Source organism: Phascolarctos cinereus, unplaced genomic scaffold, assembly GCF_003287225.1.
Source record: "Phascolarctos cinereus isolate Bilbo 61053 unplaced genomic scaffold, phaCin_HiC Scaffold_2;HRSCAF=192, whole genome shotgun sequence".
In the NCBI taxonomy this organism is placed as follows: Eukaryota; Metazoa; Chordata; class Mammalia; order Diprotodontia; family Phascolarctidae; genus Phascolarctos; species Phascolarctos cinereus.
The window spans coordinates 166667659-166681657 of record NW_027555625.1 but is presented as its reverse complement, the minus strand read 5'-3'; the positions used below and the strand labels follow the sequence as shown (position 1 = coordinate 166681657).

Genomic DNA, 13999 nt, shown 5'->3' with positions numbered 1-13999 from the left:
AGAGCTACATGATGTCTTAGACTCCAACTGGCCCAATTCCTTCAGGACCAAAATTCTCCATCCTCTTTCCACTATATCATGGTACCTGGGAATGGGTGTTGTGGATGGTAAAGACAGAAAAAAACATTTTTAAATCAAAGCATATAAAGTTTTGAATGAAAAGCTGAAGTTTCATCTTATTTGGTAAATTCATAATGAGGGATAAATGTTAGATCCTTTTCTGAGGACAATTGAAATTGATATAAGAGAAGAGAGCATTAGGGCCCTCGAACCCTGAAGGAGATAGGGGGAAAAGAGTATGTAGAAAGAGAAGACTAGAAATATTGAGGACAAGTAAGCTATGCTATCATTTTGGCCTTTATTTAACCTCCTGGCATAATTGTGGTTCTTTCATTGATTAGCATGCTTCCAGGGGGGAAAAAAAAAAAACCACTTAGCTTTTCTGTGTCTTGTTTCTTCCCTCTACAAAAAAGGATTCCAAACCCAGCTAAACAGAATAGTAGGAAACTAGGTGGCATAAGGGGATAAAATGCTGGTCTTGGATTCAGGGAGACTTGAATACAAGCCCTGCCTCAGACACTTATTAGCTGTGTGACACTAAATCACTTAATTTCTTTGTTTCCTCTTTTGTAGAATGGAGATTATAATAGTACCTATCTTATAGGATTATTGTAAGGTCAAAGGAGATAATATATGTGAAAAACTATGTCAATATGTGCTGTTATTATTTGACAGTGGGTGAGCTAGCAATTTTTTAGCCTGACAGCACTTGGAAATCATGATGTAGTCCAGTAGAAATCTGAATCTAGAGACAGAGGAGTTGGTTTCAAATTCTGGCAACCTATGTGGTCTTGGGAAAGTCATTTCTCTTCTGGGGGCATTAATTTTGTCATTCATAAAATGTGCATGAGATTTGAATTAGATGACTAGGGGAGTCCCTTCCAGGCCTAAATCTAAGATGGGAAGCCTGTATCAAGTTTGGGCACTAAACTGGAATCCCATGAGATTTCCAAATTCCTGCCTCGTGACCCTAGGCGTCTAAAAAAGAATGGCATTATACAAATCAAATGAAAGTAGTATTTGAAATACATATTGCTACAGAACTGATTAAAGGGAAATAAAAGGGAAAGAAGAAATGTGGTTTTGCATTTTCTTATAAAGAACACCTCTATATTTAGACAATATTTTTTCCTTCCTTTCTCAGAATTACTTGCTTCTTAGGGCATATTTTTATTTGGATTTGATGGTACAGATGGTAAAGGGAAAGTGTGAGCCCCTTGGGGTGCTGTGAAAATGAGGGAGTTGGGGGCTAGAATGTATAATGAACAAGAAAATCCCATCTAGTAGGGAAAGGTTGGGGGGGAAGAGTAGGAGAAATAATTTAAAAAATGAAAAACAAAGAGAAGAAAAATATTTCTTATGAGAAGAATGATTGGGTAATTATTATGATGGGATCCATTAGCAACCTTAGGATAGGTACCAATGAGAGGAAATATTGCTATAAGGCTTTACAATATCATTCGTGTGGGAAATTTCTGGTGTGGGAACTCCCTTGCCTCAAGAAGACAGCAACTCTTCTATTGCTGATTAGATAACTTCTAGGAAATTGTGGGAAGTACACAGGAGGCTAAGACATACATCCTTGCTTACAGAGCTAATAAATGGCAAAGGTAGGATTGAACTCAGATCTTCCTGACACCAAATATATCCACTACACCCTCTACCTTAAATTTATCCTAAAAAATGAAGGGGTAAATATGGGGGCATCTAGGTAGTACAGTATATAGTGTTGAATCTAGAATCAGAAGACCTGAGTTCAAATCTAGCTTCAATACTTACTACCTGTGTGACCCTGGGCAAGTACTTAATATGTGTTTGCCTCAGTTTCCTCACCTGTAAAAATGGAGATGATAATTATAGTAACTACTTCCCAGGAGTGTTGTGAGAATCAAATGAAATAATAATTGTAAAAAAAACTTATCATAGTGCCTGGCATGTAGTAGGCACTATGTGAATGCTAGTTGTTGTTACTGCTATTGTCATTGTCATTGTTATTATTATTATTATGTAATTAAACAAGAATATGAATAGAGATTCAAAGTGAGTAATTTACATGCTACTAATGGAAGGTATTTTATATCATCTATTCATTCCCTCAGAGGGTTCCCCATTCAAACAAATAGTCAAGCCCAATATCTTAGACACAGAGGCCTATGAGGAGTGAAAGAGCTGTTTTCAGGGATAGTCAATTGTAGAGGCTCAGATGCTTTAAATATGTAAAGAACATGCAGATTAACTACTAATGCCCTCTAGTCCTAATCCTATAACCAGCCGTGCCACTCTTCCCCTAATGTACTCTGAAGCCCCTCCCCTCCCAAATGTCTTTTGCTGCTTTCTGCTGTCCTAGGTTCCTTGCTTCACATTGTAGGCCCTGTCAGTCTTTAACTTGCTCTAGAATCAGGTAGGAAGGGACATTAGATATCAGACAGTCTGACCTCCTATTTTATAGCTATGAAAATGAGGCGCATAAAAGTGAAATGACCTTCCCAAATATTATACAGCAAAGAGCAGAGCCTGAATTAAAAATCAACCATCTTGATTCTAGCTTCAGGACTCAGCTGACCCTAGTCCAAGACACACATATGGTGGGCAGAGCCTTGGTCATTCGTGCTGAATTCTGGCATTGTGGACATGGATAAATACGCAAAATTAGAAGCTGTTTGAATATGTGAATATCTTACTAAAATGAAAGTGGGAGCAAACTGACCAGTGACCAAGGAAAAAAATTTTTCTTTCCCCTGAGGACTTTAGATATAGAGCCAACAGTAACATTTCTTTCTAAGTGCTGAGTGTTCTCATCCGAGCTGAAGCATTAAGTATTCCATTTTTTTCAGTGTGTGACGCAGAAATTGCTGACATTTCTTTCTCCAGTCAGTCCAAGAGAAGGCCACCAACAGAGTGAGCCATACAGTAAAGCTAAGACAGAACAACGGGAGATACTTCAGAAGCAGATGGCGAGTAGAATGATACGTCTGAGATACCGACTTATTCAGAGGCTGAACTCTAGAATTTGAGGATTTCTATGACAAATGGTGTAGTACAGGCAGACACTGGATAGGGCAGAAATTATTTTAAAAAAATCAATTGTGGGGAAAAAAGAAAGATTATATATATATTATTGCATATATACATGTAATAGATATGCATATATATATATTATTGCATATATACATGTAATATATATGCATATATATATTATTGCATATATACATGTAATATATATGCATATATATATATCTGCTTTTATGGCTATTTAGGGTACTTTATCATCATTCAGATGTAGTCAGTAGATTCTAGTCCCTTTTAGTGGCTTCCTGTCCTCAAATATACAGTTGAAATGAATAAAAAAGGAAGCTATTGCTTTTATTTGAGTTATTATCCCTGGAATTGCAGGCTAACCTGAAGCTCCTTTGATCATCTCTTTTATCATTGTCTTTGAGTTTGTACATAGAAGAAATGCAGTAATTTTCTTAGTTTGGCTTAATTCTTCTTTGAGTTAAAAAAAAACTTACTGTCAAGTTTAATTAGGATTTGAGAACTGACTGGCATCCTGAAATTTATAGGTCAAAGGGGTAAGCCTTCCTTCTCATCCCCAAGAGTAAATTGAGACTATCATGATAGCTAGAAGGTGGATCTAAATCAGACATGAGCGTTCTAAAAGGGACATTCACAGTCCATGAAAGACAGACTGAGAGGAAGGACTATAAGAACAGAGCAGCAGCAGCAGCAGGGAGTCAGCATGCCCAGACCCACCTGGGACTTAACAAGCTGAGCTGGAAAGAAGTGGCAACAACCAAAAGGAGAAACTGAAGGAGAAAACAATAGAGAAGGAGGAGATCAAAGTGGACCATTAGGCCATGTAAATACCTCTGGAACAGAGAACTCAGACTTGGACTGAAGCTATAGTTTTTGCTTGCTCCTTCAAGAGTAGGGGAAGTTGTGGCAGTTAGATGGCGCAGTAGATAGGGCACCCGCCCTGGAGTCAGGAGGACCTGAGTTCAAATCCAGCCTCAGACACTTAACACTTACTAGCTGTGTGACTCTGGGCAAGTCACTTAACCCCAATTGCCTCACGCAAAAAAAGATTAAAGAGTGGGGGAAGTTGCCCCCAAAAGGTCAGCTCTTTTCAATTTTCCTTCCTATGTCTCTTCAATATATAATATTGGACACTATAATATATTCAACTCACTTTTTTAATCTAAATATTTCTTGTACCCTGAGTTTGCCACAAATAAAAAGAGGACAGCAATTAGCTAGAAATACACAAAACTTTAAATAACTACAGTGAATCAAATTCATATCTGAATATTAAGAATTTTCCTAACTGGGGGCTCTGAGCTATTATGCTCAAACTAATAATTTTTGTCTCCATGAAACAGAAAAGAAAGGGGCACCTGGACCTGAGGAACATTCATTATACTACCCTTGGAAGTAAGCTGGTACTTGTAACATGGTGTGACTGATTAAATTTCCAATTTCTAGTTTGAGAAAGTGGGTTAAGTTAATTGAGGTTTAAATGAGATTCACCTCTGCCCTTTTCAGAAGGGAGAAGGGATCAGAAGGGAAGAAGAAGTTTGTATAATATCCGCTGGTCATTTTTCAGCTGTGCCCAACTTTTCATGACCCCTTTTGGGGTTTTCTTGGCAAAGATACTGATGTGGTTTGCCATTTCCTTTTCCAGCTCATTTTACAGATGAGGAGATTGAGGCAAATAAGAAAAGTGACTTGCCTAGGGTCACATGGCTAGGAAGTGTCTCAGGCCAGATTTGAACCCATGTCTACCTGACCCTAGGTCCTGTACTCTATCCACTGCACCATGTAGCTGCCCCTGTGTAATACCACCTGCCAATGTTACATAAATAACAGGTATCTTTGCCCAGGGCAGACATCGGTGAAATAGTTCTAGGGGAAAGAAATTAAAACTTGTCTTTCATACACTTTAAGTATTGTGAATTTATGATATATCCACATATTCAGAGTTGTAATTCCTATAGTTGATGATCGGCATTTTTCCAAAATTCTATCTTCCAGCAGCTCTGTGGAAGACAAAAATAACTCATTACCTAAAGCATTTCCTTCCTGTGAATGTGCACAATATGGACCAGTGAACTTTAATAGTAAGGTGAATAGAGATGTCTGATATCCAGAACATAGACTGAATCTAAAATAAGCAAATGAATATGAGAGCTATTTTTATTAGAGCTGTAAGGGAAACCAGAAGTTATCTGTAAAATAGGACAGTAAGTCAATCAAAAACCTTTTATTAAATATTCTCTATGTGTCAGGCACTGTTACATACCAGGGATACAAAGAAAGGCAAAAACTTAGTCCCTGCCCTCAAAGAGCTCACATTCTAATGGAGGAGGCAAAATGCAGATAAAAATACACTATGTAACAGATATGCTGGGGCAGCTAGGTGGCTCAGTGGATAAAATGCCAGGCCTAGAGTCAGGAAGACTTATTTCTCCAAGTTCAAATTTGGCCTCAGACACTTACTAGCTGTGTGACCCTGTGCAAGTCACTTCAACTTGTTTGCCTCAGTTTCCTCATCTGTAAAATGATTTGGAGAAGGAAATGACAATCACTCTAGTATCTTTGCCAAGGAAACCCCAAATGGGGTCATGAAGAATTGGACATGACTTAAAAATGACTGAACAACAACGACACCAGCAGCAGCAACAGATGAACTCTGGTCCCATTCTCTCAGGGCCAGGCCTGCTACAACACCCCACACTCCCTCAGAGTACCCTGACCAGCTTGTTGAGTATCTCTTTCTCTACTCTCGTTGGCTTAAGTGTCCACTGACTATGTTCCTCCTATTTGTCAGGGGCACAGGGGACAGGGAGACTAGCATCTCCAGTTCCATTTAACCACTTAACATCAGGAAGTTCTACAAAGAAATATTTACTTCACAAATATGACACTAATAAACATACAAACATTTTCCCCAATACCTTGAGGGCATATTTCCTCCTATATTAACTTGGTATCTGGGCTAGTAGACTCAAAACTTAACTCATTTTCTATATATTTACTGTATCTGCTTCACAGGACCATTTGATTATGTTAAATGCAATTCAGTCAAAAAGTATTTTAGAAATTGTAAAATATGAGTTATCATTATCATCTGGTCAAACAATCCATTCTATACAACCAGCCCTTTGTATAATACATAGGATGTGTGGTCATTCAAACTCTGCATGAATACTCCCAATGAAGGGTAACTCGTTCCTACAAAGTTCATTCTAAAAAATAAAAAGCATTTCAAAAGTCCCCTTGTAACTTTTATTCATTGGTCTTGATTTTGTGCTCTGGAGTCATCTAGAATATTGTTCATCCTGCTTTCACCTGCCAGTCCTTTAGATACTTGAAGACCACTATTACATGTTTCCTAATCTTCTCTTCTCTAGGTTAATGATCCAGCTTTCCATTAATCATAACATGACCTGGTTTTGTGCATACAGAAAGCAGATTAGGTAGGGTAACAATGCATGTCTAGGCTTCTGACCATTAACCTTCCAGCTTAATCATCCTGGAAATAGTCCAATTTGTTGATGTCTCTTTTAAAAGGTGGTACCAGAATTGTTCAAAATATCAAGAAGTATACTCAAGTGTTGTGATTACCTCTTTTTTTTTTTTTCTGAGAGCAAGGTTTCTCTTTTCATTGTTCATTAGTCATTTCAGTTGTGACCAACTCTTCATGACCTCATTTGGGGTTTTCTTGGCAAAGATACTGAAATGGTTTGCCATTTCTTTCTCCACCTCATTTTATACATGAGGAAACTGAGGTAAACTGGGTTAAGTGACTTGCCCAGAGTCGCACAGTTAGTAAGTATCTAAGGCCAGATTTGAACTCAAAGAGATGAGGCTTCTTGACTAGTCCTGCCACTCTACCCACTGCACCACCTAGCTGCCCAAGGTATCTCTTACAGTAACCTAATATTACATTAGCGTCTTAGTAGTTTCTTCACATGTTGACTCATATCTAGTCTGAATTCAACTAAAATGTGTATATACAGCTGCTGAACCAGTGCAAGAGCATGCCCTGTTGTGCCATCAGACATGAGCAAGTATTTGTATTAAAATTTCTTCTCAAAACAAAAGTATCTAATGAAATAATACAATTTTTAAAAATTCAGATAGAACAATTCACAATATAGCCACACATCTCTCTCCCACAAATAAACCCAACCTCAAGGGGAAGAGTGGGCATGCATAGGGATGAAACTTGTATGAAAATATATGGCACTGACATAGATGAGTGCAAATGCATGCCCCTGACATGGAGTCAGGGGCAACTAAGTCTTCTGATTCTGCAGAGGTTAGGAAATCATTTTTACAGAATAATAATAATTGTCTTTAATACAAAGGCAATTTAAGATTTAAAATTTGTGAAGCCCTTTAATACATTATCTTATTTAAGCTTCACAAAGATCTGGCAATTGGGATGATTGCCCATATTTTTACATAGGCAAAACTGAGACTAGAAGAGTCCAGTAATTTGCCTATGGTTACTACAGCTAGTAAGTGTTAGAGGCAGGATTCAAACCCAGTTTTCCTGACTTGCAGTCCAGTGCTTGTCATCCTAAGCTACCATGGCTTAACCATGAATAGCGTTTATGTTTTGTACTAATTTACCTTGTTCTATCCAGTCTCTGCCTCCTATTTACCAAAATTTAGGTTTGTTGACTGTACTAAATGTTTTTTGATCCACAGACCTCTTAACTGTGCCAATCCCTGGCCTGATTGTCAATTCAGTTACTTGGACTGGACAATTGGACAGTTGATACCTCTGTGTTTACTAAACCTTTGGCTGGCTAGTGTTTGATAACTTATTGTTGACTAATTGACTATTGTGTAAGATCTCTAAACTAACATGCCAGCTATCCTGTGACAGAAAACCTCTTGTTCTTTTTTTTTTTCCTGTGAAATTGTGCCAAGCTAGGTCTCCCCTCCTCCCCTATATCCTGTACTAATTTTTTTTAAAAATCTAAACATAGGACTTTATATTTATCACTGCTGAACTGTATCTTGTCTAGTTGGGTCAAACATTTAAGCTGTGCAAATTGTTTGAAATTTTGCTTCTATTGTGTTGTGGATTAAATATTTCTACTGGCTTTGCCTCCTAATGGTTAAATATAGAAAGATATCCTTCCCCCCCTCCTGCCCCGTATAGGTTGAACTGGATGGCCGCTGAGGCCCCTTCTAATACTCTATTTTGTGAATCTTATTCTGACTCCAAATTGTGTTCTTTCTATGACACCATGAAGTATGGGGGAGACCAAAGTCCTAACTTCTCTTCTTCCATGCCTACAACTTCACTTACTGTCCATTTTGTCCTAATGTTAGTCCTGTCTGCTCTTTTTGGATATTTTGAAGTAGTAGGAAGAATTGGCAGCTACCTTTTGAAAATCTCAATTCCCTGGCATCATGGGAATTTGCCCAGTTTACATACAGGAAATCCAACCCATCTTCCATCTGTCTTTGTATCATGTTGAATCCACTGCTGATATATGTGACATATACCATATTACCTTGTTTCTGTCTGACTGAGAACTTCGTCTTTACCCACTACTGAATCTCCAGACATTTGGCAATCGGGCCAGAAAAGTTTAATTCCCCCAGCTTTCCTTGAGTTAGATAAGCTTCATTGGAGATCTTAAAAAAAAAAACACATGCACAATTTGCTCAGTCTGTCAGCCTGACAAGGAAGGCTGTGCCCCATCCAGCCTTCTGCCTTGGCCCCTGGCTGGGGATGGATGGGTCCATGATTGGAGCAGAATAGGAGTATCAGGAAGAGGAGGCTGAGACCAGCCAGGCCAATGGCATGGACAGCGTTTCCCCAGCTTTGGGAAGAAACATGGTCAAGATTAAGGTGAAGAATATGAAAAGCTAAAAAGGTCAAAAGGACAGAAAAGCACATGAAGGCTCAAGTCTCAGGGAAGGGCTTTATCAGGAGTTCTACAAATTAGGAAATGCATAATTTGGAGGAAGAATTCACATGCTTCATTTGTCATAGTACATTTGAAGATGCTCAAGTACTACCATGCTCCTGTACATTTTGTAGAAATTGTCTGGGAAATGTTTTTCAGGCATATGGTAACTTTTATATATGGAGACCCATAAGAATTCCACTTTTGCTGTCATTGCAGAAGTCCTGTCAAAATTCCTGAAATTGAATATTTAGCTATCAATTTTACACCAAGTGCTATTGCTGAAAAATACCAGCAAGAAGGATGCCCACATAGTGTCACCTGTCCTGAACACTGCAGACAGTCAGTAAATGTTTGTTGTCTGGTCAAGTGAGATAATATTTATAAAGTGCTTATCACATTACTTGGCACATAGTAAGTGCTATATAAATGTTTCTTCCCTTCTGTATTAGACCATGAACTAGTTTGTGGTCATTGCCTTCTAATAGATCAGCATCGTGGTATCCCATAGATGATTTTCTTAGCATCACTTTGAAAGCACTTCCTAAAAAGCTAAGTGATAATCATTGGATAAATGTTTGCCTATTGAAAAGCTAGATGAACAGAAATCTCATTTTGAGAAAATTATCTAGTGATAAAGAAATTGTCCTCCACTATGTTAAGAAGCTTGATGATAAAAGGATTCTCACTCTGAGTTGCACAGCTATCAAATATCTGAGGCAGGATTTGAACTCAGATATTCTTAACTTCCAGTCCAGTGCTCTAGCCATTCTACCACCTATGTATCTCACTTCACAATAAACTTCTCTTCCCATAAAACCTTTCCTTAAAACAAAGGCAAAGAGTTAAGCAAAAGCCAACCAACAGAGTGGCAGTATGTGACAGTATAGTCAACATTCTAGATTAAGGGCGGGGGATATATGTTTTAGAATCACAGAATTTGGGGCAACCTCAATGGCTATTTGGTCTAAGCTATACCCCCCAAATAATACCTTCTACAATAGTGGTGTCAAACTCTAATAGAAAGGGATCCCTGTGAGCGTCATATTGAATTAAAAAACCACAAATTAACTATCTATGTTGCATTGTATTTTTATTTATTTTGTCAAATATTTCTCAATTACATTTTAATCTGGTTTGGCCCTATTGCAGTTGCACCCCATGGACTCTGAGTTTGATACCTCTGCTCTACGACACGCCCAGCAAATGATCATCCAGGCTTTGCTTCCTGCCTTTCTGTTCTTATTACACTTTACTCCCTTCTGTGATTCAGTGATAATGACTTCCTGAATATTCCTCCCACAAGACACGGCATCTCCTGACTATGTATTTTTGCTGGCTGTCTCCATGTCTAGAACTCTTTTCCATCAGTAAGCATGGTAAAGTCCTTCTAAAACAGACAAGGCAATTGGCGGGCGGGTGAAGCAGTTGGGAGAGTGACTTGCATAGAGTATGAAGTGAGGATGACAACTACATATACTCATTTCAAATTCATCTTCCCAACTGAATCCATAGGAGATGATGATAGCACCAAGAAAGGATATAGGGAAAGAACAGGGTGGTAAGAAGTGTAATAATTAAAATTCTTTTAGGCCCCAACCTTGCCCTTCTCATCAAAGCTTTGTCATGTCAATTGTTCATATTATGGCTTCACCAATATTTTTGACTACTTACCTTCATGGCTTTAAGGTGGTTTACCTCATAGCTCAAAAGTGAATCTAGTATAGACAGGAGGATAATGATACAAATGAAGTAGGGGAAGTCTGAATGATTCATTAACCAAATAAGAGTAGAAAAATAGGTTCAGTGGATAACATTAAGATTGAAGAGAAGAAACATTAAATTTAAGATCCCAGAGAATGATTTTGGATAACCATGTTCTGGTTATGGACATACTGATGCAACAGTTATCAAGGATAGGTTCCTGGAGAAGGGAAAAATCATGAGGCCTCATGGATCATTAGTACATGGAATCCTCTGGAATCCAGAGTGGTGATTGAATTGAATCTGATTTCTGCTACCTATTAGTTTGATTTTTTTTCATTTACACAATTGTAGCCATTTATATATTATTCTCCTGCTTTCTTTGGAAAGAATGCATTTCCTTTTAAAATTAAATTTTAGTTTTTTAGTGAGCAGAAATCTATTTTTTCTTCCTCTTATCACCCACTTCATTGGAAAAAAACCCAAAAACTCTTTGTAAGAAATATTCATAGTCAAACAAAACATTCCTTCATTGGTCATGGTAAAAACATACACATATACACACACACACACATATATATATATGTGTGTGTGTATTATATGTATATATTAGTGTATATATATATACAATGTATGTTTATGTGTATAGTATATATGTGTGTATGTGAGTATATACACATACATACATACATACATACATACATACATACATACATACATACATACATACTTATATCATTCTTCACCCTGAATCCATCATCTTTTTCTTAGATGCTTCATCAGGGTCCTCTGGAATCATGGATTGTCATTATGTCAATTAGAGTTCTTACAGGTTGGAAATTTATTTGTTTTTGTTTTCTGTTTTTTTTTTTTTTAGGCAATGGGGTTAAGTGACTTGCCCAGGGTCACACAGCTACTAAGTGTTATGTGTCTGAGGCTGCATTTGAATTCAGGTCCTCCTGAATCCAAGGCCGGTGCTCTATCCACTGCACCACCTAGCTGCCTGAAATTTATTTGTTTTTACAGTGTTGTTGTTAATGTATAAATTGTAATTCTGGTTCCACTCATCTCAGTTTCCATAATTTTAAGTGCAGTGTCATACAGAACTCGATTTCCAAGACAGTTTTTAAAAAATAAGGTTCTTACAATTCTAGAAAACAAATGGCGGTATCTATCAAGAAAACATTTTTGAAAGACTTGTTTTTCTGGGTCAGTGACAAAGTTATGACCTTCTTTACATCCAGATCTCTCCTTTTTTACTCTGCTTATTGGAAACATGATGCTTGTTAAATGGTCCATGTAATAAAGGGAACATAATAAATTCTTTATATTTCTAGATCCTTGTCATGACTTTTATTTTTTGAGAGTTTGGAGATAAAGAAATGGGTAATCAATTAAAATTCTCTTTGGCCCCAACTATGCTCTTCTCATCAAAGCTTTGTCATGTCAATTGCTATTATTGTGGCTTAACTGGTATTTTTGACCACTTACCATCATGGGAAAACTGATGGTAGTGGTGGGAGGGCAGCAGAGTACATCAATGGTATATCATATAGAAGAGAGATTAGTCTTGTCCCCAGAGAGCAGAAATGGGAGCAAGGCATGGAAGTTTCATAGAGACAAATATGTTTGATGTCAGGAAGAGCTTCATAATAACTAGAGACATCAAAAAGTGAGATAGTTTATTTGGGAGTTAGAAAGACATCCTTTGTCGAAGTTCTTCAAGGCAAGGATTGTATGGTATTCTCTTGGGGAGAGATCATAAAAGGAATTTTTGTTCAGAATAGGTTGACTGGGAACATCTAGATGCTGCGATGGATAGAGCACAGGCCCTGGAGTCAGGAGAACCTGAGTTCAGATATGGCCTCAGAAACTCACTAGCTGTTTGAACCTGGGCAAGTCCCTTAACTCTGAGAAAGAAAGAAAGAAAGAAAGAAAAAGAAAGAAAGAAAGAAAGAAAGAAAGAAAGAAAGAAAAAGAAAAGAAGAAAGAAAGAAGAAAGAAAGAAAGAAGGAAGGAAGGAAGGAAGGAAGGAAGGAAGGAAGGAAGGAAGGAAGGAAGGAAGGAAGGAAGAAAGAAAGAAAGAAAGAAAGAAAGAAAGAAAGAAAGAAAGAAAGAAAGAAAGAAAGAAAGAAAGAAAGAAAAAGAAAGAAAGAAAGAAAAAGAAAGAAATGGATTGACTATATGGTAATGAGATTCCTTTCATCTTATCAGTTGCATGAATATGAGAGTGGAAGCATGGCCAAGTAAAAAACAAAAACACTAGAACTAACCTCAGAAAACCTACATTAAAATACGCTTCTGCGTATGAGCTGTGTGAACTTGGGCAAGTCATGACAATCAATCAATTATTCAACAAACATTTTTTAAACCCCATTATTAAGTGACAGGCACTGTACATGGTAGGTTAAATACTCAAGTAGTTGACATTTTATCTGGGTTTAGGGCTGGAATACATTTATACAAATCAATCCAGATTATCTACAAAATAAGTATGTGATGGAGGAGTGGACACTAATGACTGAGGACATCAGGAAAGGCCTCTTGAAGGAGGTGGTACTTGAAGTACTCAGTGTTCTAAGAGGCAAAGTTGGGAAGGGAGAATATTCCAGGCATGGGGGAAATAACTCCTGAAAAGGCCAGGTCCAGAAGATGGAATGCTGCTTACAGGAACAGCAAACCAGCCAGTTTGGCTGACGTGAAACGTTCAGAAAAAGGAGTAATATATAATCAGCCTGGAAAGATCAGTTGAAATCAAACTGGAAGGCACTTTAAATGTCAGAGTAGTTTACATTTCATCCAAGAGGCACTTCTGTGGTCTTAATTTCCTCATCCATAAAATGAGTGCTGGACACCATACTCTCTAAGGTTTCTTAGAATTCTGTAGCCCAGGTTTTATATACGTAGAGGGAACATTCTGAGAATATTTCATATATGAAGGAACTTATTAAAGAGAAGTTAATGTGCTCAAGATAATAATAATTTCTGACATTGATGCATCACCTTCAGGATAGCAGGTACATATAAATTATTCATATACATTATTATTTCATTTCACAGCAGCCCTGTGAAGCAAGTACTATAGGGATTATTATCCCCATTTACAGATGAGGAAACTGAGACTTAGAAAGGCTAATTGATTTACTTATTGTCACCCAGGTAGAAAGTACCAGGGGCAGAATTTGAATACAGGATTCTCATCACTCCAAGTTTATTTATGATTCCTATACCACGTTGCCTTTCAAGGTAAAACCATATGTTATGACAGACATCAGAAGAACTCTACCATCTTGGTGACCTTG

The 13999-nt window shown here is 37.6% G+C and overlaps 1 pseudogene; it reads left to right on the top strand.

The window, feature by feature from the left end:
• Nucleotides 1-9035: 9035 nt before the first annotated feature.
• Nucleotides 9036-9590, top strand: LOC144455683 (tripartite motif-containing protein 59-like; annotated as a pseudogene).
• Nucleotides 9591-13999: the final 4409 nt, after the last annotated feature.